Source organism: Oryctolagus cuniculus, chromosome 11 (genome assembly GCF_964237555.1).
Source record: "Oryctolagus cuniculus chromosome 11, mOryCun1.1, whole genome shotgun sequence".
NCBI classification, from domain to species: Eukaryota; Metazoa; Chordata; class Mammalia; order Lagomorpha; family Leporidae; genus Oryctolagus; species Oryctolagus cuniculus.
This window is the reverse complement of record NC_091442.1, coordinates 74,370,834-74,381,308: the sequence shown is the minus strand read 5'-3', so window position 1 is coordinate 74,381,308 and position 10,475 is coordinate 74,370,834. Positions and strand designations below refer to the sequence as shown.

Genomic DNA, 10,475 nt, shown 5'->3' with positions numbered 1-10,475 from the left:
ATGCCTCAGGTGGTGCTAGTACCACATATTTATTCTGTGTCTATATTGAATCACAGAATGTTGGACATTCCCTCATGAAACTCATATACTCTCATTCTAAGATACTAAGTTTCACTTTATTAATTCAAAATTGCATTTCAAGAACAAATTCTTTCAGTATTGGACTGTGCCTTCTATAAACAAAGGTATCACTCTATGTGCAATTATCCAGAATTGCTCAATATACAAGCTCAGAACAAGGATTAAGTTAACATCGTTGGGGTGAAAAATGAATAACAGGGTAACATTTAATAAGAAGAGTTAATCTATAGTGGTACCACAATCTCCTAATAGAATTCATGCTACTCTAATTCACTCTCAGAAAGTAATTTAAGAGATGAAAGAACTGGCTGATAATTAACCTTTTAGAAAGCTTCAGGAATGAAGGATTTTTCTTTCCTTTTTTGGTTGTTATTAGCAATAAAAACAATTTTGAAGGCATCCCAATAAACAACAGAATTTAAAGGGATAAGTAGTTTCTCTAGGCAAATGAAATCTCCATTGTTTGTAAAATCCTAGTATTGGGCTCTTTTGAGCTCTAAGTTATACAACAGAATTTAAGTAGCATTTAGAAGCCTTAGAAACAAAACTTCTTGTACCATAGCTCACATTCACCTAGGATTCTGATCCAACAGGGCTAACAAAGAGGTAAGAACAACAGTTCCAGTCTGTAAAGGAGTTCATGATCTAAAAGACAGAAAAGTATTACTAGATAATTGTAATTCATTGTTCACTCATTCCACCAATATTTAGAGAATGCCTATGATATGCCAAGCATTATTCTAGATACTTAAAACACAACGACGAATGAAACTCCAGTCCTCTTTGATTGTCTATTTTAGCCAGGGAAAACATATAGGAACAATAAAAATAACCCAAAATTACATGATGTTGGAGGGAATATGAAATTTTGAAGAAGTTCTAATTTTAGTGGTCTGCATTGCAGTGCAGCAGGATAAACTGCCACGTGCAATGTCAGCATTCCATATGAGCACTGGTCCTATTACTGGCTGCTAATGTGCCTGAGAAAGCAGAAGATAGCCCAAGTGCTACCTGGCACATGCATGGAAGACCCAGATGGATTTCTGGCTCCTGGTTTCAGCCTAATCCAACTCTGGCCATTGTGGTCATTTGTAGAGTGAACCAGTAGAATGAATATCTGATCTTTTGTCTGTCTGTCTGTCTCTCTCTCTCCCTTCTTCCCTCCCTCTCTCTCTGTAACTGCCTTTCAGTTAAACAAATCTTTTTTAAGAAGGTTATAATTTTTTTAACTTTTATTTAATGAATATAAATTTCCAAAGTACAGTATATGGATTACAATGGCTGCCCCCCATAACATCCCTCCAACCCGCGACCCTCCCCTTATCCACTCCCTTTCCCCTTCCATTCACATCAAGATTCATTTTCGATTCTCTTTATATACAGAAGATCAGTTTAGCATACATTAAGTAAAGATTTCAACAGTTTGCTCCCACACAGAAACATAAAGTGTAAAATACTGTTTGAGTACTAGTTATAGCATTAAATCTCAATGTACAGCACATTAAGGACAAAGATCCTACATGAGGAGTAAGTACACAGTGATCCTGTTGTTGACTTAACAAATTGACACTCTTGTTTATGGCCTCAGTAATCACCCTAGGCTCTTGTCATGAGCTGCCAAGGCTATGGAAGCCCCCTGAGTTCACTGACTCTGATAATTTTTAGACAAGGCCATGGTCAAAGTGGAAGTTCTCTCCTCCCTTCAGAGAAAGGCACCTCCTTCTTTGATGACCCATTCTTTCCACTGGGATCTCACTCATGGAGATCTTTCATTTAGGTCATTTTTTTCCCCCAGAGTGTCTTGGCTTTCCATGCCTGAAATACTCTCATGGGCATTTCAGCCAGATCCGAATGCCTTAAGGGCTGATTATGAGGCCAGAGTGCTGTTAGGACATTTGCCATTCTATGGGTCTGCTGTGTATCTCACTTCCCATGTTGGATCATTCTCTCCCTTTTTGATTCTATCAGCTAGTATTTGCAGACACTATTCTTGTTTATGTGATCCCTTTATAATTTTTAAAAAGGTAGAGAGGGCATCAGGGATACAATGTGAGAAACATGCTTTAAAAACCTAGTGATTAGGTAGAATCCATCTAGTGGAGTGATAGGATCAGATCAAAGATTTCAGTGGATTGAGTAGTGAAGAGAATAGCAAAATACAGAGGTGCCAATGAGAACTCTCAATAAATTTGACTATGGACTGGCAATGTGGCATGGAGAGTTAAGCCACAGCCTGTGACACCAGCATCTCATATGAGTGCCAGTTCAAGGCCCGGCTGCTCTACTTCCCATCCAGCTCCCTGCAAATGCACTGGGAAAGCAGTGGAAGATGGTCCAAGTGCTTGGAAACCTGCACCTATATGGGAGACCCAGAATAAACTCCTGGCTCAGCTGTGGCCATTGCAGCCATCTGGGGGAGTGAACCAGTGTATGGAAGACCTTTCTCTCTGTCCCTCTTTCTGTAACTCTATCTCTAAAAAAAAAAAAAGTCTGGTAGAATTCAGCAGTGAAGCCATTCGGTTCTGGGCATTTCTTTGTTCGGAGGGTCTTTATTACTGATTCAATCTCTGCCTTTGTTATTGGTCTATTTAGTTTTTTTTATGTCTTCATGACTCAAATTTGGTAGGTTGTATTGTCCAGAAATCTATCCATTTCTTCTAGATTTCAAAAAACTAAATAATTTTTAAAACAATCCAATATAAAATGGGCAAAAGATTTTAGCATATATGTCAACTCTGAAGACGTACAGAAGTTAAAAAAGAATATGAAAACATTCTCAACATGTTATCTTTAGAGAAACATCAATTAAAACCACAATGAGAGCCGGCGCCGTGGCTCAATAGGCTAATCCTCCACCTTGCAGCGCCGGCACACCGGGTTCTAGTCCCGGTTGGGGCACTGGATTCTGTCCCGGTTGCCCCTCTTCCAGGCCAGCTCTCTGCTATGGCCAGGGAGTGCAGTGGAGGATGGCCCAGGTGCTTGGGCCCTGCACCCCATGGGAGACCAGGAAAAGCACCTGGATCCTGGCTCCTGCCATCGGATCAGCGCGGTGCGTCGGCTGCAGCGACCATTGGAGGGTGAACCAACGGCAAAAAGGAAGATCTTTCTCTCTCTGTCTCTCTCTCTCACTGTCTAACTCTGCCTGTCAAAAAAAAAAAAAAAAAAAAAAAACACAATGATATAAACACCTCGAATTATTATGAAGAAAATTAATGACCACATGAAATGTTCATGAGCAAAATCACCAACCACAAGACTTGGGCTGGTTGAATGGATAAAAAGCCATGACCCCACTATACATTGCCTGTAAGAAACTCACTTCACAAACACGCAGACTGAAAGTGAAGGGTTGGAAAAAGATATGCTAGTCAAACGGAAATCAAAAGCAAGCAAGCATAGCTATTCTGGTATCAGATAAAACAGACTTTAAATCAAAAACTGTGAAAAGAGATCAAGAAGGACATTATATTTTGATAAAAAGTTCAGTTCAGCAAGAAGACATAACAATTATAAATATATATGCACCCCATACAAGACTACCTAGATATATACAGAAAATACTACTAGACCTAAAGGGAGTAACAGACTGATACAATAATAGTGGGTGACTTCAACACCCTATTCTCATCAATGGACAGATGATCCAGTCCAAAAAAAAAAAAATCAGTAAGGATACACTGGAGTTGAAACATACTATCAAGCAAATGGACCTAACAGACATTACAGGACATTTCACCCAGTGCCTACAGAATACACATTCTTTTCATCAGTACATGAAACATTTTCTAGAATAGACCACATATGATACCATAAATCAACTCTCAATGAATTTAAAAAGATTGCGATCATACCATGTATCTTCTCAGACCATAAAGGAATTAAACTAGAAATCAACAAGAACAACAGAATATTAATAAATACTTGGAAATTAAACATGCTATTTTTTTTTGACAGGCAGAGTTAGACAGTGAGAGAGAGAGAGACAGAGAGAATGGTCTTCCTTCCGTTGGTTCACCCCCCAAATGGCCGCCACAGCCGGTGTGCTGCGCCGATCTAAAGCCAGGAGCCAGGTGCTTCTCCTGGTCTCCCATGCGGGTGCAGGGCCCAAGCACTTGGGCCATCCTCCACTGCCTTCCTGGGCCACAGCAGAGAGCTGGACTGGAAGAGGAGCAACTGGGACAGAATCTGGCGCCCCAACTGGGACTAGAACCCGGAGTGCCGGTGCTGCAGGCAGAGGATTAGCCAAGTGAGCCGCAGTACCAGCTTAAACATGCTATTTAATGATCAATGGGTCATTGAAGAAATTAAAAGAGAAACCAAAAACTTTCTTGAAATAAATGAAAATGAAAACCCAACATATCAAAACCTGTGGGACAGAGTAAAAGCAGTATTAAGAGAGAGGTTTATAGTATTAGGTGCTTAAAGTAGCAGGAGGCAAGAAATAATAAGGATCAAAGCAGAAATAAATGTAATTGAAACTGAAAAATGCAAAAGATTAACAAAACCAAAACCTGGCTTTTTCAGAAGATAAAATAGATAAACCTTTAGCCAGAGTAACAAAGGAAAACAGAGAGAAAATTCAAATAAACACTATTAGAAATGAAAAAGGAGACATTACAACTGACATACAACTGAAATACAAAGGATCATAAGAAACTACTATGAAAAGCTATCTGCTAATGAACTGGAAAACCTCAAAGAAATGGATACATTTTTGGATTCTGCACTTAAGAAGAATTGTGTATTGATTACAGTATTCAACCAAAAGTATTTAGTAGAACAAACAAACAAAAAATACTAAGAGGGATAACATATCAAGTTGCTCATCAACAGTCAGGGTGAGGGCTGATCAAGTCACCATTTTTCATAGTGTTCATTTCACTTTAACAGGTTTCCTTTTTGGTGTTCAGTTAGTTGTCACCTATCAAGGAGAACAAGTGGTATTTGTCCCTTTGGGATTGGCTTATTTCACTCAGCATAATGTTTTCCAAATTCCTAACAGGGATCACATTTCAGTTAAAATTTAAACACCTAAGAATAATTGTGTGTTAATTACAGAGGTCAACCAATGGTACTAGAACAAAAAAAATACTAAAATGGATAAAGTATTACATTGTACATCAACCGTGAGGACAAGAGCTGATCAAGTCACTGTTTCTCATAGTGTCCATTTCATTTCAACAAGTTTTATATACCCTATCAAGATTAAATCAAGAAGCTATCGACAATCTAAACAGACCCATAACAAACAATGAGATTGAAGCAGTAATCAAGTCTCCCATCATAGAAAAGTCCAGGACCTGATGGCTTTACTACTGAATTCTACAGAACATTCAAAGAGGAAGTAACTCCAATATTCTTTAAACTATTCCAAAATATAGAATAGGATGGAATTCTGCCAAACTCTTTTTATGAGGCTAGTATTAATTTTGTACCAAAACCAAATAAATATGTGACACAAAAATTAAACTACAGACCTATATCCTTAATAAATCTAGATGCAAAGATACTCAACAAAATACTGGGAAATTGAATCTAAGACCATCTCAAAAATATCATACATCACAGACAACTGGGATTTATCCCAGAAATGCAAGGGTGGTTCAACATTCAGAAACCACTAAACATCATAAGTCACATCAATAGAATGAAGAACAAAAACCATATGGTCATCTCAATAGATGCAGAGACAGCATTTGATAAGATTCAACATCTCCTCATGATAAAAAACATCTTCACAAATTAGGTATAGAAGGAATATTTCTTAAAAAAAATTTTTTTGACAGGCAGAGCGGACAGTGAGAGAGAGAGAGACAGAGAGAAAGATCTTCCTTTTGTCGTTGGTTCACCCTCCAATTGCTGCCGCAGGCCGGTGCGCTGCGGCCGGCATACCGCACTAATCCGAAGCCAGGAGCCAGGTGCTTCTCCTGGTCTCCCATGGGGTGCAGAGCCCAAGCACTTGGGCCATCCTCCACTGCACTCCCTGGCCACAGCAGAGAGCTGGCCTGGAAGAGGGGCAACCAGGACAGAATTCGGCACCCCCACCGGGACTAGAACCAGGTGCGCCGGCGCCACAGGCGGAGGATTAGCCTAGTGCGCCGTAGCGCTGGCCTATATTCCTTACAATTTTAAAGACTGTATATCACAAACCAATAGCCAATATCATACTGAATGAGGAAAAATTGAAAGCATTTCACCTCAGATCTGGAACAAGACATTTGCAGATGGAAGATCCTGATCTTTTCTCTCTGTGTGTAACTACTTTTCAATAAATAAATCTTTTTAAAAAGATTATAATTTTTTTTTCTTTTTTTTTTTTTAGATTTGAATTATTTATTTTTTTTTAAACTTTTATTTAATGCATATAAATTTCCAAAGTACGACTTATGGATTACAATGGCTTTCCCCCCATACCGTCCCTCCCACCCACAACCCTCCCCTTTCCCACTCCCTCTCCCCTTCCATTCACATCAAGATTCATTTTCGATTATCTTAATATACAGAAGATCAGCTTAGTATACATTAAGTATGGATTTCAACAGTTTGCTCCCACACAGAAACATAAAGTGAAAAATAATAGATGATTTTTTAAAATGATGATGAAATCAGAGCAGACCTATTGTCATGTTTAATCCCAGTGAGAGTCAAGTTGGGAATTGATAATTTCTTTTTTTTTTTTTTTTTTTTTTTTTTTACAGAGGATCAGTTTAGTATGCATTAAGTAAGGATTTCAACAGTTTGCACCCCCATAGAAACACAAAGTGAAATATATTGTTTGAGTACTCGTTATAGCATTAAATCTCAATGTACAGCACATTAAGGATAGAGATCCTACATGAGGAGTAAGTGCACAGTGACTCCTGTTGTTGACTTTACCAATTGACACTCCTGTCTATGGCATCAGTAATCTCCCTATGCTCCAGTCATGAGTTTCCAAGGCTATGGAAGCCCTCTGAGTTCTCCGATTCTTATCTTGTTTAGACAAGCTCATAGTCAAAGTGGAGGTTCTCTCCTCCCTTCAGAGAAAGGTACCTCCTTCTTTGATGGCCTGTTCTTTCCACTGGGATCTCACTCGCAGAGATCTTTTGCCAGAGTGTCTTGGCTTTCCATGCCTGAAATACTCTCATGAGCTTTTCAGCCAGCTCCGAATGCCTTTAGGGCTGATTCTGAGGCCAGAGTGCTATTTAGGACATCTGCCATTCTATGAGTCTGCTGAGTATCTCACTTCCCATGTTGGATCACTCTCCCCTTTATTTACTCCATCAGTTAGCGTTAGCAGGTACTAGACTTGTCTATGTGCTCCCTTTGACTCCCAGTTCCTTCACCATGACCAACTGTGAACTGAAACTGATCACCTGGAACAGTGAGATGGCATTGGTACATGCCACCTCGATGGGATTGAATTGGAATCCCCTGGTATGCTTCCAACTCCACCACTTGGGGCAAGTCAGCCTGAGCATGTCCCAAATTATACATCTCTTCCCTCTCCCATTCCCACCACCATGTTCAACAGGGATCACATTTCAGTTAATTTTCAACACTTAAGAATAACTGTGCTTTTGCCATGGATATGATGGGAGAAACATCTCTAAAAAGTAGTGGTTGGGTTAAAAGCAATCTAGTGGAATGATGGTGTCACAACAAAGATTTCAGTAGGTTGAACAGTGAAGAATTTCTGGTTCCTGGCTTCATATAAGGGAGAACATGCAATACTGTCTTTCTGGATCTGGCTTATTTCACTCAACATCATGTCTTCCAGTTGCATTCATTTTGCTGGAAATGGTAGAATTTCATTCTTTTTATATCTGAATAATATTCCATTGTGTAAATATACCACATTTTCTTTATCAGTTCATCTGATGATGGACACCTTGGTTGGTTCCAAATTTTGGCTACTGTGAACAGTGCTGCTATGAACATGGTGGTGTGGTTATCCTTTGATACATTGTGTTCAAGTCTTTCAGGTATATCCTCACTAGTGTAATTGCTGGATCATATGGCAAGTCTATTTCTAAGAAATCTCCACACTGTTTTCCTTAGTGGTTGCACTAATTTACATCCCTACCAACAGTGTAAAAGTGTTTCCCTTTGGCCACATCCTTGCCAGAATTTGTCACTCTCTATATTTTGTATTTTCGCCATTCTGATGGGGTAAGGTGATGTCTCATTGTGGTTTTGATTTGCATTTCCCTGATGGCTACTGATGCTGAACATTTGTTCTTATATTTGTTGGCCATTCATATTTTTCTTTGGAAAACTGTCTATTGAAGTCCCTTGCCCATTTTTCTACTGGACTGATTATTTTTCTTGTTAAGTTGCTGATAAATTTGTGATATTAACCCTTTGCCAAAGAGGTGGTTTGCAAACATTATTTCCCATTCTGTTGGATGTCCCTTCATTCTATTGATGGTGCCCTTTGCTATTCAAAATCTTCCAAGTCTGATTTAGTACCATTTGTTTAGTTTTGATTTTGTTGCCAGTGCTTTGAGAGTCTTGTCCAAGAAGTTATCCCCCTATGCCCATGTTTTGTAGTGTTTCCCATATGTTTTCTTCTAGCAACTTCATATTCTCAGGTATTAAAGTTAGGTCTTTGATCTATTTTGAGTGATTTTGGTATTTGGTGAGAGGTATGAATCTAATGTCATTCCACTACATACACATGTCCATTTTAGCCAGCACCATTTGTTGAAGAGATTATCCTTACTCCATAGAATGGTCTGAGAACTGTTGCCAAAAATCAGTCAGCTGTATGTACATGTATTAATTTCTGGCCTCTCTGTTTCACTGAAATATGTATCGGTTTTCATGCCAGTATCAAGGTGCTTTAATTACTATAGCTTTATAGTATGCTTTGAAATCAGCTATTGTGATGCCTCCAGAATGATTTCTCTTGCTCAGTATCACTTTGGCTATTCAGGTCTTCTGTGATTGTGATTCCATATGAACTTTAGGGCTGCTTTTTCTGACTCTGTAAAGAATGCCATTGGTATTTTGCTAGGGATGGCAGTGAGTCTGTAAATTGTTTTAGGTAGTATAGACATTTTAATGATATTGATTCTTCCAATCCATGAACAAGGAATATCTTTCCATTTTTTTGTGTCCCCAATGATTTCCTTCATCAATGTTTGATATTTTCCATTGTAGAGAACTTTCACTTCCTTGATTAAATTTATTCCTAAATATTTTTCTGTGATTGTGAATGAGATTTCTTTGTTGATTTGTTTTTCTCTGAGTTCATCATTAGCATACAAAAAGCTACTGTTTTTTTGTATGTTTGTTTTGCAATCTGCAACTTTACTGAATTATTTTACCAATTCTAAAGTCTTTTTGATGGAGTGTTTTAGTTTTTCCATGTTCAACATCACATCATCTGAAAACATGGATAATTTGACTTCCTCTGTTCCAATTCTGATGTTCTTTCTTTCTCCTCCCTAATTGCTCTTCCTAAAAATTCCTGTACTTGAATAAGAGTGGCAGAAGTCCACATCCTTGTCTTGTTCCAGATCTGAGAGGAAATGATTAGGCAGCATCTTAATACATCATTACAGCAGCAGCAGTGAAATTAGTGGTATCAAAGAGAACTATCTTGAAACATTTATCTCTAATCCAAAATGGAGCTTTTTATTGTTTTGCCATAATTCTACATATGTTCCTCTTCCAGATAACTCTGATGCAAATTAGAGCTTCCTTTGCCATCAAATGGCAGGAAAATACCATGCTACCACCCTTCTGTGGACACCCTTCTGAGGACATACACACAAAACCTATCCCTCTACCAGATCCCGTGCTTAATAATGAAGACACACATGATCAAGCACTGAAAAACAGATTTGAAGAAAAAAGTAAACATTTTGAGCAAGGACCCATGGTAGAACAACTTAGAAAAACATTCTTTAGTACTAAGCACCATTGGTATCCTCATTTACATTATCACAGAGATAAGAAACTCCATCCTGGTGGAGGAGGAAGGGTTGGAGTGTGGGCAGGAGGGAGGGTAGGAAGGGAAGAGTCACTATGTTCCTAAATCTGCATATACATAATACATAAAACTTGCATAACTTAAATTTAAAGAAAAAAAACTGGATTCTCCAAAGGACAGATGATTCTGAGGCTCTAGGAGTGAAAGAAGAATATTATTCTATGCCTCATTTTCCACCTCAGAAAATGCAATCTGGTATCTTCACCCTATATATTATATAGTAAAATAATCATTAAATGTTCTTTCATGTAAAAAAAGCTACTCTAAACATTTCAGTTTTCACATTTAAAACTGAATTTTCATATAAAAATGGTATGAACCCAAGTTTTTTTTAATAGTTACCTATGTACCTTACTACCTTTCAATGAATAATCTATTTTAACTTCCATTGAGTTAAATGTCATCTTTCAATTTT

The 10,475-nt window shown here is 38.3% G+C and overlaps 1 pseudogene; it reads left to right on the top strand.

Annotated features, from left to right (window-relative positions):
- The first annotated feature begins 9,616 nt into the window (after positions 1-9,616).
- On the top strand, positions 9,617-10,105 carry LOC127490922 (large ribosomal subunit protein mL42 pseudogene; annotated as a pseudogene).
- Positions 10,106-10,475: the final 370 nt, after the last annotated feature.